Raw genomic sequence first — 16488 nt, forward strand, 5'->3', positions numbered from 1 at the left:
TTTTATTTTATATTTTCTTTCTAGCCAAAGTAAAAGAAACGGGTTTATTTTGCTCGGCAAACCAACGAGGAATTACCACACACGAAAGAAGAAGATGGTAGAGGTCACGCCCCGACTCGACTCATCACATATTACGAGGAGGACAAGACCGCCACGTCTCTTTTTCCTAACGTCTATCATAATTTAAAAGCCTCGACAAAAAGAAAAAGAAGAAAAGTCGACAATTATCTCCGCAAACGGCGACATGGCGTGCAATCAGAAAAAAGAAGAAGTTGAAGAAAAACCGCCGAAGAGTCGAGGCTAAAGAAGAAGAAGATAACGACGACAATTAAGGAGACAATAGAGTCAAATACCCGCATGAAGAAGAAGAAGAAGAAGAAGAGGAAATTGTCAAACATCACAGAGAAGCGCTTGTCATGTCAAAACATTTTTCTTCTTCACCGGTTGTCTCGGACGCATACACAAAAGATGAAGAAACTTTCGGGGAAAAAAAAAGGTATAGACGTATTATATATACCCTCGGCGTCTGCGTCCTCACGTGACCAAAGCACTTGACTTTTGATAATCCGTTCGGGAGAAAAGAAAAAGGAAAAGAAAAAGGGACGAAAAAGACGACGACGACGACGCACTCGGGCGTCCAACCAACCGAACGTTAAGTCAATTGTCTCTAGCTCTCTCTATACTCTTTCCTCTTTATGTATATATACGATTTCCCCGTCGTCCTCCAGAGTCTCGCTAACTGTTATCAGATTGTTGCTGTTTGCGTCCCCAAAAGAAATCTCTCCGCCGTATGATAATAATAAATAGGAGAGAGGTGCACACACACACCAACAACATCTCTATATAAGTGAGTTACCTTGTTGGTCCTTCACAGGATCAACGCACGCGAACCGTTTCATTTTTTCTTCTTCTTTTTATTCTTCTGGTTGTTGTTGGCCGATGATGCAGGCAAAAGGCCAGTTTTTTCGACTCGACGCTCGCATGAGACCGAACGAGCGATCCGACCCAGGCGGAATTCCACGGCCATCGCAGCTAGCGAAGAGGTTTTTCTATATGGCCAAAAAACCAGCGGGCGGTCAAAGTTCGCCTCAGTCATAACCGGTTCTCCCCTGTCTCTCTGACTCTCAACTTTTTTCGTTTCTTTTCTTATTGTCGTTCCGCGTGATAATGTTCCTGTTCCTCTTGGTCGGAGAACGGAACGTCCACCCAACTTGGATCTTGGCCAACATCCACTGAGGGGGGGATTGACTCGATGCACTTTCGGCATTCACTCACGATAGATATACCGGCCGTATAGTACACATGGAAAAATAACCATATACAGAGCTCTCACTCAAGACTCTCAGACTCTCGTCTATAGTCTATAATTCTTGATACTTCTTTTTTTCTTCTTCCTTCTTCTTTTTTATTGGCGCGGGGGATTTATTTAATATTTATTTGTGTTCAGTATGGATTTCTAAATCTATGTGGATCGGCAACGGAATATTTCTAGCCCGAGGGGATGTCGGCAAAGTCGCAAAATGGATTGTAACCCGTTTCTTTTCTTTTTTCAGGGTACGGCACAGCATTTTTATAAACTTTCCGGACAATAATCTGTAAAAAAAAAAAGAAAAAAGAAAAAAGAAAACTGGTGTACATTCCAATTTCAATTGAAAAACGGCAAAAAAAAATTGTTTTCCGTTTAACGACTTGGGGGTTTAGAAAAACGGACACAAATCGGATCACTCGTATCTTAGGGCGAGATGGAGAGAAAAAAAAAGAATTCAGGTTGGAGCACACCTGGGCTGTTTCCTCCTTTAAATAATTTTTTTTTGTGGTCATGTCGCTGGTTTAAAAAAAACGGGCCACTTATGCATTTATATAACGTAAAAGAATTCAACACACAAAAAAGTAAAGGAATGAAATAGTAAAAATGAAAAAAATAAGAGCTAACTTATAAGAGGGGTGCACTCAACGCAGCGACCGCCTAATCGTATATGTCATAAAGGCGCTCAGTTCCTATATCTAGTCAATCCCCTGCGCATGTACTACAGTCTGATTTTTGTGTTACACACACACAGCCCCCTTTACCTTTTTTTCCTTTTTTGTTTCTTCTTCAATTTTGTGGTGTCCTCTTGTGTGTAAGTAATGGCTTCCGACCCTGAAATGGACCCAACCCTTGACCCCCCTCTCTCGGTCTATTTTCCACTCGTTTTTAGAGCATCAGAAAGAAGAAGAAAAAAAATTATTTAGTTGTGTGGGATGTAAAACTTTTTGGTCGCTATACTATCTACCGGAGCTGACGAAAGAATAAGGAAACAGGTGATAAACGAGTGTAGTAGGGTTTTTCTTTTTCTTTCTCCAATTTTATTTTTACTGGGAGAAACAAAATGGTACACACACGCGATGAAGGTCCATGAAAGTTCTGTGGTCTTTGGCTCCCCTGTATAGCTAGGAAGCCCTTACTAACTATGTGTTCTTGTATGCAAGTTCATAGAATCTGGATGTTATTTCTCGAACCAAAAAAACAAAACAAAAAACATTAAAGTTAAAATGATAATAAGATTATTTGCCCGAGTTGAACGTAATCAAGCGCAAGCTCAACGATCGTTCGTTCGACTCCCGTCGAGTTCTTCTAAATGTTTAGTGCTCTAGACGCTGCATTCAAGGAAATCAAGAGCTGATTATAATTAGAGCTTCATGCATACCATTCAAATGCTCAGTGTCTGAGACTCTTATTTTTTCCCCCCCTCCACGTTTCCATCTCTTCGGTCTGTTCCGCAGAGTATGTTGCCCTTCTCCGACAGCAACGCTTTCCTCTTCTTTCGACCTGTCGCCTTTGAATTTCCAGGTAACTCATTAACTGCATTCTTTCACGTGTCTGCATGACGCGATTTCAAGATTTAGAAATAATAAGAAGCCAGCCAAATCAAGGAGATGCTTATCGTGCCAGGCTAATCGACTCTCCAATAATTGCGCCCAGACACACCCAAACGTGAATCATTTCCCCCTTTTGCTACTTGGATTTATTTCACCAATTTGTTTTTTGTTTTAGTTTTGATTATTTTTATTTATGGAGAGTTGAGGTCATCTCACGAATCTGTCGCGCGAAACGAAAAGGAGAGAGAAGAAACTTCTTGACTGCGGTACTTTGACGGGTGACCGGGTGTGAATCTCGGTCAACTTCGTGACCACATTTTCAAACTGAATCGTAGAAATCTTAATAGCAACAGCGCTATAGACATCGGCAAACAGTAACGATTCTTTTTTATTTCTCTGGCCTGTTTGTTTCCATTCGTTTTCCAAAGAGCAGCAGAGGGGAATTTAAATAGCCCGCCACAATCACATGAGAGGATAAGATAATTCCGAAAAAAAAAAAAAAAATTTAAATAAAATGTCCGAGAAAATGGAAGATGAAAAAGAAGGACCATCAGCGAAGACGAAGAAGAAGATGATGATGCCAAGAAGACGGAAGAGCGTTCCATCATCTTTCGTCTCGTTTTTTTTTTTCGTTTTTTTTCTTATTCTTTTTCGGTTGTTTGTTGTTGTTTCTTTTCATCCCTCCCGGCCTGGCCGTCGAGTGATGGAAAGGAGGGAATGGATCGAGTCACGCTGGGGTTGCGTCAATGAAGTGACGAGAGACGTTTCTCTCTCTCTCTCCCTCATTTCCCTTCCACCCTGGCCGACGTGTTGCACAATAGGACAAAAGGCGCTCTCCTTTTTTAATTTAGGATTTTTTCCCATTGAGTCTCCCAGACTTTAGTGTGTATCCTTCATAATCCCGCCAGCCTCCCATTCTTTCCCTCTCTCTCTCTCTCTCTTCCGCATATATTTATTAAACATTTTTTCGGGACTATACAAATACAACGCACAAAGTTCGTCTTCTAGACGTTTCGTTCATTCGTGGCAGGTAGAGAGAGGGGGGCGTACTTTTTAATTCAAATGTATCCTAATATATAAACTTGTCTGTTCTGCTTGAAATAAACCCCCGGATAGCATCTTCATTTTTTGAAAGCTTTTGATTTGATTGTGTGTCTACATATTTTTGTTGTAGTTTTTTTCCTCCCTTTCAGACGGAAAAGAAAGTCGATAAGAAAATAGAGAAAAGAACGGGCCTGGGTCTATACGTTGACTCTTGGACAATATCTGATTAGCTATAGGCGACAGGGAGACTGGAGAGAGAAACGGAACTGTGCTGACCGCCCGCCCGACCAAAATCAAAAAAATTTCGGATGCGATGAATGGCCGCATGACTTTGTAGAAATGCAAATCATAGAAAACACACCCTCCTAATTAAAGCGTCAAAATGCCCAGCAACCGCAGATGGACTGACTTGCGCCACTTTTTTTCCCAAAAATAAAATATGGTGGCGCCTTGATTTATTAGACGTTCGGGAGGGCAGCGGCCAACAGCGGACGCGTGAAAGAGCGTGAGTACGAACGCGCGTTTCTTTTATTATTAGAATGTCTCATTTTGGATGGTTTGGGTTCTCTCCTTTAATTTCGAAAATACAAGTTTCTCCTATACAGAAAGCAGAGAGAGAGAGAGTCAGAGAGCAGCGATTAAGATCTGTAGCACTGGGCATATATTCATTGCGGAGATATGGTGCAGCGCTCCTCCCAAAAGGTTCGTGCGTTCGTTCTCTACCGTACTCGATTATTCCGCCGCGCACACATAATATTATTACTTCGATGGCAATTATCAAAATGTTCTCAACTTCCCAAATGGGGTAGAGAAGAGAGAGAGAGATTATAGGGGAGATTATAGTTATGTGGAACGCGGGCGAGAAAGTGGAGTAAAGTGAGAGAACAGAGTGGAGAAGATCAACAGTGTACACACGAACGGACGAAATGGACGATGGAGCCTATTGAAATTGGGAGATGGTGGCACAATGGCCTGCACAACAACAACAGGCAACAACAACAACAACAACTCAAACACCCACTTTCATAATTGGTAGCTTAACCGGAATGGGCAAACTCGCACACAAACTGAAGGCTTAAACATATTCCAACCTCCCTCTACCCCCCTTTTTCTCCCCAGCCCACCCTTCTCCTGGCTATATCCCTATTGAAATTGTTTCTTCTTCTTATCTCTCTCTACTGTGAGGTTACTACCTTTAATTATATGTGCACGCTCAGGATGGACCCTTAATCAAGCCCGGCCGAACTGACGATCGATATTAGACGAGCGGGACGAGCCGGAGAAGATAACGCCAGTCCGGTAAAGTGTATAGATGCAAAGTTAAATAACACCAAAGAGATAGAGAGAGAAGGAGAGATATATAGGCGGGGCGCCGGTTTTCTGGGTTCTATCGAAACTGCGAAGAAAAGAAAAAAAAAATCTCCGCTATGTAATCATCGCCTCGGTTTTCTTCTCTCTTGAAAAATAAAAAAAAAGTACTAAGGTAAGGGTACACAACATTTTTAATGATCTTCAACATTCTTGATAGAACACGTCAAACTATTGTGTACCGTACCGGCCTATTAATATACACAGAACGGGAGAAAAAAAAGTTTATTTTTTGTTGTTGTTGCACCGCCGCTTGTAGGCGGAGTGGTGGAGTGTTGCCGGCCTTCAACAGCAGCAAAGTTAGACACAATTTATCTCCCCTTTTTCTGTATGGTTCAAAAAAATGTTCATACGGGTTATTCATTCGGTATGTAATTGATGCAACAGCAGCAGCGCTATAGACATACCGTAAAAAAATTGTTTCTTCTCCCGACGCAAATGGAATGGAGAAAGTGAAGGTAAAATACCGAAAGACTTTTTTGAAATAGACCCATCGCACTGAACAACACATGAAGACGTGGAATTTTATTTTCATATTTGAATAAAAGTCAGAGCGCTAAGATCTCCGAGCACGAGCCGCTTCTTTTGCCTTCTCTTATTTTTGAAATTGGATATTAATATCAGAATTGATTGAAAAAGAAAAGATGAAAGGTATACCAACAAGATTACACAAATATCTCGTAACTTTCGAATTCAACGGCCCACTCTTCATTTTGAAATTGCCAAAATTGGGGAGGGAGAAACGAAAATCAGGAGCGTGCGAATCCTGATGGAATTTAACGACGGCGACGCCTGTGGAAAAATGTTTCGCTCCTTCCGGATTGATTGGATCAGCGGCGTAACTGCGCTCGAATGCGAATTGAACTCAGCGCTTTGACTGTACTCAAAGATAATAACGACGACAAGAAAGGGACTGAGTGGCGGGAGCCACCGCCCCGTGCGTATAACTTAGTCATTCTAATTAGCGGTATACATCGCGCCGTCTGTTAAGTTTTGAAGCAGCGGAGGTAGTACAACAAGGACGGGGGGGGGGGGGGGGGGGAGAAAACTAAGATCTGTGCAGCAACGGACTTCCCACTCTGTTTCCTTGACTGCACATTTTATATGAGAACCTTGTACATATCTAGTACAGCCAATAAAACCTCCCCCACATGTTAGAGCCCCCCCCACACAGCCTGTCGTTCGTTATAGGTGAACTCGCTTTGAATGGCGTAGGTCTTTCGTGTCGGGTGCGTTCACCTGAGATCGTCTACTCGTGTACATGGCATAGCAGGCGCCGACCTATAAGGATGAAGGGTCTTACAGGTGATGTACCCGAAGAACTTTCGAACCGCGCTGTCCGCACGTCTCCGGTTAGTTTCGCTGCAGAGGGATTTCCAGCAAGTGGGCCGTCCATTGCACAATATTCCTTTGGTCGAGCTGGCTTGGAACCGGAGGAAATACTCGTCGGATCTATTAGGTTGTTTCACGGACCGAGCTCAGCGATTGGTGGCAACTTGGGAGCGAGGGAAATAAGAGGAATGATCCAGCGGAGTTTGGACCTTAGAGAGACCGTTGGCAGTTTCGTTACAAAAATTACAAAAAGGAAACTGCTGGAGAGAGAGAGAGAGAGCTCACTCTCTCACTTCATTTCTGTTTGCTTGTCCACTTCACGGGTGGCGGCTCAAACTCCGTTCGCCTTTCGCCTGCTTTGCCTATACACGGTTCCGTTTGACAGTCTCAGACGCCCTCGGTCCCGGAGTGGCGGCTCGAGTCGAGTACAAACGTAGGTGAGGAGGCAGTCTATCTTGCTCTCTGTACAGATTCCCCCCTCTCTCTCTTTCTAGCTGCTCATCGCCGTTCTTCTTCTTCGCTGGCCTCATGACAACCGGCATTTGCATAAGTAAACCTGCCTCTGCGCGCTCTTCTACCGGATCTTACATTTCCAACCGGATTTCAAAAAGGAGAAGATTGAGCCTCGCCCCCCTCCCGGTAGAAGATCGTCTCTTGTGCCGCCGTCTCATCGCCATTTCCAGGGATAGAGAGAGAGAGAAAGGCTTACACACAACACGTCCGCTGGACGTAGGACAAACTTTCGGATGTTTCCACTCGGCTGGCTATGCTGATGCGTTTTCCCGTTCCGTGCATTTTTCATTCCTGTCCGGCAATCCTCCACTCATCGCTCATCGATCGCCAACTAATCAAACGCGGGCGGAGGTCCCGCCAAGTTTCTCCTGAAGGCGTTCTTAACAAGAGTCCTTGGAGTGTTTTACTACTACTGTTGCTTTTTGCTCCAACCGGTCAGCAATGACGGATAATGTATTCACGAAGAGTCTCCACCTAAAATACGCAATTACCCACGCATTTCCGAAAGCAATCTGACCTTTTCCTTTGTGGCACCACTCGCTGTGTGTTTCCTATAGTACATTAACTATTCACATTTCTTTCGAAAGTTTATGCATTTAGAGCTCACTAAATTACTCAACTCTTCTTCAGTCAAGTCAAAAATCTCAACACGGTTGCAACTTGAATGTTGGGATCCCCCCCCCCTCCCATTTCCGAATGACAAATCCGTTGGCAATGGCAGCGAATCGGAGTTTAGTTTCTCCCTGTGTGTGTGTACAAGAGAATCTCGTGTGCGCTGCATAGTAAATAGCCCAGAGGACGACGACCGCGGATGAGGAGGACGGAAGCGAAATGGCGGCAGCAGGGTTCCGCTTCCACGGGAAAATAAAGAAAATAAAGGCGGGGTGGATGGGAAAACGCCAAAACGGATAGCCGCCGTAGGGTGGGGGGAGAGAAAGAAAGTTCAATTGTATAATTTAACAAACGATGGTGATGGAGGTGGATCTAAATCTACTGCGTACTGCAGCGCTTTTCTAATAATTCAATTGAAAACGAGCCAACGAAATTCACGGCTCTGATCGCCGGGATGCGGAGTCGGAGGCATTGCCATTGGGAGAAAGTCGGAGAGGTCAAAGCGTTCACGCACGTGCATGTTGAATTATATTAGGGAACAATATCCAGCCAACTAATAATCATTGCCAAGAGTTTCACCGATGAGGGCGGGCGCATTGTGGCCAGGGGTCGGCAATGTTTACGTACACACACTGACGTGCAAGCAGCGTGACCTACACAAAATATTTCTAACCTTTTCCTTCTTTTTTTTTTTTTTTTTTTTTTTTAATTTTCGCTTCCTCGCCCACAACCCCGCAATTCCGGCATTTGTCAATTGGGCGGGGGAGAAATAAAATAAAGAGGATATGCTGAGTTGCGCATTGTCCGGTTATTATGTTACAAAAGCCGGTCCTAAACTGAAACGATAAAAATACAACTCGGACAAAATGAACCGTCAACAACAAAAAAAAAAGACAACCCGTCCGGACGGCGCGGACGGCGAGGATGTAGAGTCAACCAACCGGTAATTGTACGACGGACGTGAAATTCCTTGCCCGGAGCATCATGATCAGGAAAGGGGAGAGAGATAGAGAGAATTTGTCCAATGATTCCCATTCTGCTCTTTTATGTTCCTCTCTATGTTGGTAGTAGAAACTCAAAGAATCATTGCTCATCGCATTGGGCATTCAAACGACAGCGTCGCGCGCTCGCGTCGTCGTCGTCTGAGCTCTCAACGAAATTGCCTCGTCCGTCCCTTATTCTTCCATTGGCTTCCCTCTCCGAACCGCACGTCGTCCGGTTGAATGTTGTCGTTGATGACGACTGCGAAGACATAGGAACCATTTGGACCGGAGAAAACAGGGAAGGGGGGGGGGGGGGGAGAGATAACACAAAAAAATCGACTGAACAGTTGGGCTATTATTATTAGCTTTTTGATTGAATGACGACTCCATCAGAGAGAGGAGAGAACACTTATACGGAGCAGTTTTCAAAAATACCATCGAAAAAATAATAATAATAATAAAGAAAAAGTGAAGTCGTCGCGTGCGTGGGAGGCTTAGTAGAGAGCTCGACACGCGCCCCGGCATTCATTTCCCGTGCTGCCGCTTATTTATATGTGCGTCAATGTGGGAAAAAGGCAAGAAAAAAAAAGGCCAAATAGGTCCAGCCCCCCAAAAGTAAAAGAGGCTCGTCTGCATTTGCTCGAAAGAGCTAATGGATTTACAAGTAACTACACGAGGCTTCCGGACGAGAAAGAATATGGTGGAGATGAAAATTGGCCCGCCGCTTCCAAAAAAATTCAAGGAGCGTTCCCTCTTGGCGACCGGCAACGACGCGCGGCGACGCCAAATGTCAACGACAATCAGTCAGGGCTGGCCCGACGTGGTCGAAGGAGAGAAGAATAAACGAACAATAGAAGTTGGCAGTCGTGAAACATCTCAACACAACAAAGAAAGAAAGAAAGAGAGACACACAAGTCGACTGTCTTGTGTACAGAGGAAGAAAAGAGACAGTGACGGTGAGACAACGAAGAGAAATCATCGAGACGCTTGCAATCACCAAAACAAAAAAGGATTTGCGAGCTGTTTGCTTCCTTTCTTTTGAGTCTTTCATTGTTTTTGTTTGTTTGGCCCCCAAGTTCATTTTGTGACGGAGACGGGCAGGGCTGACGGGGGTCGGGAATGCAATCGATAAATCCCATCTCTCTCTCTCTCTTTCTCGTTGTTGCTTGTACAACAATTGGTGGCGGTGCTGATGGGGGAGAATACTGAATAGCTGCGCTCCTCTTTATCCAGTGGATAGTAGTAGTGCACGTCTAGTGGATACACATGCACACAATACACACATATTACGCATTGTACGTATACACATTGGGAGTGCATAAACATTAGAGCCAGACGCACGAAAAGCAATGAAAGAACCGCATCAACGGATGGAAATCAATAGTGTGTGTATACAGTTCTGCTATTAGTCTAACCAAATACGAGTAGACACAAAGCATTCGTCAAATCAACTATGGGCAGCCAGCCACAAAACCAAACCAAAAAATAACCAGGGCATTATTTTGATATCTCCCCTCTTCTATTTCCCATTCGATCAAAAAAAAATAAATCACGAATAATAAGGGACGGCGGGAGTAAAAAATGGAAATAGACAATGTCGAACGAGACAATAAGAGATCAGAACGGATGTGTGGACGGAGAGCGCAGCACGCGATGGAATAGAGAAAAAAAAAGTGAGTGGGGAGGAAACTAATATCATACCATCGAGCTGTAGAAATCAACCGGGCGTGATGATGATGAGTATGTATGCACAGCAGTTACTTGCATGTATACTAGACTAATACATGAACAAAATCTCCCAACCGTGTCAGACATATAGCGGTCGCAGTGTAGTACCTATCCGTGTATCATCGGAGTACACACATAAGAGTTTAATGTAGTCGTCGGGAGGGGAGGACAGCACACGTGACCGGACGGCTGCAGGGCTCGCCTCAAAAGGTCTGTCATATCACCGCACTTTGATGATGGAACACAGGTGGCATTATTGCTGAACGACGAGGGAGAAGGGAGAGAGAGAAAAAGAGAAAGAGGACGTACATATGAGATGTTGACAAGGCAAAAACCGACAAGACACTTGTTGGCATCGCTAGGATGAAACGGTCGCCATGGAATCAAAGCCACCGACTGCTGCATATACAGCGAGTGACGGGCCTACCGTCTACCTACTCCTCTCTATACGACATCAATATTGAACAAGATTTCGTCAGCCGCACATTTGAGCTCAGGCTTTATACTATTATTCTGCCTTTCACTCTGTCTTTCTCTCTTTCTCTCTCCTCAGAGGTGTGCGCACTGGGCTGGTAATAACAACGACAAGATGCACCCACCTTGGTTACTGCTACCTAGTATTGAACCTTCTGATCCTCCCTGCTCTCCCTCTCCCTCCCCTGGCCTCCTGTATACCTTTCCAGCATCTTATCATCACCATCGAGTATCGATTCGCTTCTTCTTCGCCAAATCGTCGGAGCGGACGAGAGAGCCGGGTGGGCTGGCCCGTGAACAACAAAAGACCTATACACACCCACACACATCCAGGGTCTTCTTCGATCTCGTATGCCGACGAAAATTGGATTCCTGGCCATCACCATTTATGTTCGCTCTGTAGACGGTTTCCAGGTGACCAAGGATCTCCTACCTGTACCACCCCCCTCTCTCCTTGTATTGCGGAAAGACTCTTTTTTCTTTCCCGCAAGTAGTCCATGTTGAGCCTTACAGTGAGTATACGGACGCCAAGACGGAATATATCAATTCAATTTGATATTTCATCCCAGACGTATAGTGTGTGCGCTGGTATAAACCTGCTTAATCTTCAACGAACAACTACACACTCTACTTGCCATCGATCCAATCAAAGCCACGAGTCATGCACGCCAATCGATAAATTATTGGATGCGATTGAGTCAATATACCCGTTCACAAAATGGAGATGTCGTGTCGTAGTAGAGTTATTTTGTGTTTCGTTCAAGTCGTTGTCATGTCAGGAGGCGTGAAAGGATATAACTACCGTACGGTGGTAGTGTATTATATGCTCACACATACTATACAACCAATCCATTGTGTGACACACGACACGTACGACGCCCTCACGAAAGAAAGGGAAGAAGCGGAAAAAGACGGAAGAAAAAAAAAGGAGTAAATGTGCGCGCAAAGTTGTACAGTGTTGTGTATACACACACCGTTCCGCGTTGCGGAGTTGCATTTGAATAATATTAGGGAGGAGGATATAAACGCCTGACGAAGCTGAAAATGGATCGTCTACAAAAGCACACGGCCATATCGTTGCGCAGCTCGATAGTTTGGTAACAGCGTGCAGACAGACACCCTCGGCGGCGGCGGCGGCGGCGGCGGCGGCTTCCTTCCCATCGCGCACAGCCATCGAAGGAGAAATGTCGAAAAACGGATCAGCTGATCAGCTTGATTGAATTGGCTGGCGCCATTCCCAGCACCCCTGTGCCGAAATTGAACGAGACGCCGGGAGCTGAGCCATGCAAATTCGATTGAATATTACATTTGAAAAGCCACTTGCAGCCATCAATGGACAGGGCAAAGCTCTCCTGATTTCCACTCTTTTTTTCTTGATCACCTTTTTTCTATTCCTTTTTTCGACTTTTCATATCGTCGTGGCAGTAGTGATCGACTGATTTCGATATTTCGAGCGTGAGTGACAACGCCTCTTCGACAAATAAATGCACACACCCCCTTTCGACTTGATCGCCTAGCATGCATGTCCTGCATGCGTATATTACTGTTAAAGGATTTCGCTTCGACAGTCCAACCGGCGAAAAAACTAAAAAAGAGAGAGAGAAGGGAGTTTTGGAGGAGGAGATCTGCCAGGGTTCGAATTTCCCGCCACCGCCGCCGCCCACTAAATCGAACTGCGTGACCGAGCTCGTCATTATTATTCCAGTTTCCTATCCAGTGTAATAGTCGGGGCTTCAAATAACGAGTGTACCGTATCGATTTCTCGCCATCGGGAGGTATTACATTTATATTACACGTACATGCACAGTTTGTATGCACGTCGGGATCAGGTGTCGTACATGTAAATCGACATCTTCGACGACCAAATCGTTTGGCTTTTACGACTCAACTTTTCATCCCCCAGTATCTTTAGATTTCAAAAAAAAAAAGAAGGGAGCAAGTGCCAGTTTCTGCACTTTTACCTTATTTGACTTCCTCTTTGTGCGTAGTAGGATACCAATCTAATTCAAAGTGTGTCGCCTTAACCGTGTTGGCTTCCAAGATTCAGGAGCTCGAAAGGCAAACGGGTTGGTCGGGTTGCTGTACCACAACATCAGGGCCGTCATACTGCGCACCACTAACACGTGTACACCTATGAAACCTATTCGTTATTGTCTTTTTTGTCAAGTGAGAATGTAACAGGACTAAAAGTCGAGATATAGATGAAATACAGAAAATTGCGTTGCATAGTTTCGTATTGAATTCAATGTCTCCGTGACTCGGTGAGTTTGGGAAAGTGAACCTTCACACTTTATTGAGATAGTTAGACCTGCGAGTTATATATCCAAATGCATCTGAAGAATGACAAATACGTAACAGAAAGCAATACCGTTTGAAATGTAACAACCAAAAAAAAAAAGGAAAAAGAGTCGCAGTGAGTTGCGTTTTGCCTCTGTGAATATAAGCCCTTGTCTCGACATCGTTTCTCATCTGTCTTTCTCATCTGTTCGCTTCTGTTACTCACGGAGAACTTTGTCACCAGCCTTTGCCTTTACTGAATTCTGCAGCCAATTTCCAAATTTCTCTCGCGAAGAAGCCGAAACTCTTGGATATCAAAGTCGAGCAACGATTTCGTCAACTGGCGGGAGTCTTGGCGGTGACGTTCTTGTCAAAATGAAGTGCGTCGCATACTTGACTGATTCCCGAGAAAATCAGCCACTGTGCAGCAACCCCCCCCCCCCTCCTCTCTCTTTTCTCGCAGCCAACCAACGAAACAAGTACGTAGTACGAAAGTCTTTGGGATTATATCTAGGCTGGAATTCAAAATAGTTCAGTCGCCCCTTCACTGTGACTGCCTTTAATTGACATCACAAAACTACTTGACGATGACTCGCGAATTGAAGTGCGTTATGCACATTCCCGCAGACACTCTTCTAAAATAAAGAAAAGACTAGTCGGTACGGACTCTATGACCGAAAAAATGAATAACGAATATGCACATCAAGAACCACCCAAACAAAAGTTGCCTGTAAACTGAATAATTATTTAAAGGATTTCTCAAAGTTTTTCAAGTTCTTTTTCGTACGAGTTTCATTGTCTTGAAGGTGGTCTCCGTTAGCAGCCGCAGCGGCAGCAGCTGGTTGAAACGGTACGGCATATTTTTAAGACACGTCAAAAGAAATAAATGAATGAAGAAAAATGAGTCGTTCAAGTGGATCCTATTCAGCAGCGTCAAATTGGGGACACAAAAAAGAAGCGTGTGTACTAAAAACTCCGAATGCCAGACACATGCCAAGGAGCCTCGAGCCGACACGGAACAAGAAGAATCCTTTATGTATAGTCATGTTCACGTACATACATCTTTCTTTTCTCTTATCGCCGCCTTCAATGTCCGCTGCTCTTGTTTTTTGTTTTTGTTTTTTTTTTTGCTTTGTTTTTCACAAAATTCTGGGATTGAATTATTTTATTTTACAGACTGGGTGGTCGTCCGAAGCTCTCATCCGTGCATATCCCTAATGAACAAATGAGAGATAACTGCTGGCGAGGAAAGAGGGGGAAAAAAACGTAATAGCCATGGCGATATTCTCTTATTATACAATCTCGGCTTCTTCTAGCGGCTACAGCGTCGATTCCGCGGTTGGTCAGAGCGTCATTGCCCGCCTCTCAAACGACCTATTCTTTCCCGTTTTTTGTTTGTTCACGACAAGAGTATAATACTCGTCCAATTGATTTTTCCTTTTTCTAAAAATTTTAATCTGGTATACTTTCATAACCCGGCATTTACGAAGAAGAAAAAAAAAAACGAAAACTGTACCTTGGCATTTACGTATTCAAAATAAAACGTCTTCTCCCAAGTTTCAATATACACACAGACTATAATAATATTTTTTTATGCGCTCATAAAAGAAATTGGTCAGCAGCATCCTCGTCCGGCGTCATCATTTGATGATGGAAAAGGCCGAGCTCTTATACTCTCTCTGCCTTCTACTTCCAACTACTTATTTATTCAGTGTTACATGTTTACAGCTATAGCGCTTTGGTTCAAGTATTAGGCAAGACGGAGCAAAAGGCACGGACGACTACTGCCATTGAATTTTACTTTCTTATCTTCTTCTACTAAAACAAAACAAAAACTCTTGCACTATAGGACCGAAAGAGGCAGCCTAAGGATCTCTCCTCTTCTGTTCGTTTTGAATGAAAGGAAAAAAGAGCCACCCAGAGTAGCAGAGAATAGAATAGGCGGAGATTTGAGAAAGAATAGTAGAAAAAAAAACGAACAAAAAAGAAATCTAGAAGAACGTCGAAGGAAAGAAAAGATGCCCGTTTAATGAGCGGGTCAGGCGAAAGGGTGAAGATAACCGGACTCATTTTCTCAATAGTTTGAATGCAGCAACAAAAGAAAAAAAAATAAATTCAAAAATATTAAAAAAAGGGAGAAAGAAAAAAAAAAATAGAAAACAATCAAGCCAAGGGCGCGAGCAAATGGTTAACATCCCGCCGTTTAATTGATTTCGATCCTCTCTCTCTTCTGCTACGTGTCTGGTTCTACACGACTGTTTGTAAGAGGGAGTCTTTTCTTTTTCAAATTATAAAAGAAGGAAAGACGGGAGGGGGCGGAGGAGACTGAAAAAGGCAAGTCGTTTACTGAACACACAGCAAGCACACACACATGCAAGAAGCGTATAAAAGATGAAGGGGGGGATGTTGAACACATTATATATCGGGGGAACCTCAATTACGACGCGTGATTTTCAATAGGCAGTCAGTGTGACTCCATTTAAGGACCTCGCTTATATGTCTGTGTGTGTGTATCCCCCCTTGTCCCTTGTATGCCTTTTTGGGGTTTTTACATTCATTCGAGTTCGTAGCGCTCAGCACGAACGAATCCTCCTCATTATATGATATTATAAATATATACCTTTTTCTTCATTCCACTTCTTCCTTTCTCTACGCTTTTCTGCTCCCCTTATTGATAATTGAAAGAAACAAACAAGATGGAAGAGGAAGCATCGGAATGCTAATGGAAGGTCAAAGGCCGAACGAAAACGGTGGCCCCCATCTTTTTTCCCAGAAGCGCTCACCGTATTACAAGTTTCGGTTGAAAGGAGGGTCGACAGCAGAGCCGATAGTTCGGGTTTGATTTCGTTCCGCATTGTGTGTCCATCTCGGTCCATTAGAGTTGTGAACATGCCAAGACATCATCCACATGTCCTCCCAGTTGGAGAAGAAGAAGAAAAGAAGAAAAGAAGAAAAAAGAAGCTTTTGTGTCCGGTACGCATAGGGACCGCAATCCATCTCTGTTCCGTCCACTATATCTATACGTCATAGTAGAGAGAGAGTGTACTCTCGGACAGACACACTAAGTCATCTGACCGTGATCATTTCCTTTTGGCTTTTCTTGAGCTCGTTAGTCGTTACTTTCGACATTTTCTTCGTCTTGTTCTTCTCTCGTTTCGTTGCTTTTTATTAGCTTCGCTTGACATGAATCCCACGGACGAGGGGTTATAATGGTATTAAAGAGGTAAGACAACCGATGACGACATGTCGAACTCTTAATGCGGTGTGCAGCCATCAACTATTACTTCATTTCCACATA

At 43.9% G+C, this 16488-nt stretch overlaps 2 long non-coding RNA genes across 2 annotated transcripts in view; one reads left to right on the forward strand and one right to left on the reverse strand.

Annotated features, from left to right (window-relative positions):
• Positions 1-16488, reverse strand: part of LOC124313913 — a 38966-nt gene continuing 22478 nt past the window's right edge. The window contains exon 3 of the long non-coding RNA XR_006911060.1: positions 1-1593. This is a non-coding gene — a long non-coding RNA (uncharacterized LOC124313913). The remainder of the gene's footprint in view (positions 1594-16488) is intronic.
• On the forward strand, positions 12633-14747 carry LOC124313914. Its single transcript, XR_006911062.1, has 2 exons — positions 12633-14242; positions 14367-14747. It is a non-coding gene; the product is annotated as an uncharacterized LOC124313914 (long non-coding RNA).

The sequence above is a fragment of the Daphnia pulicaria genome, chromosome 10 (assembly GCF_021234035.1).
Source record: "Daphnia pulicaria isolate SC F1-1A chromosome 10, SC_F0-13Bv2, whole genome shotgun sequence".
Lineage (NCBI taxonomy): Eukaryota > Metazoa > Arthropoda > Branchiopoda > Diplostraca > Daphniidae > Daphnia > Daphnia pulicaria.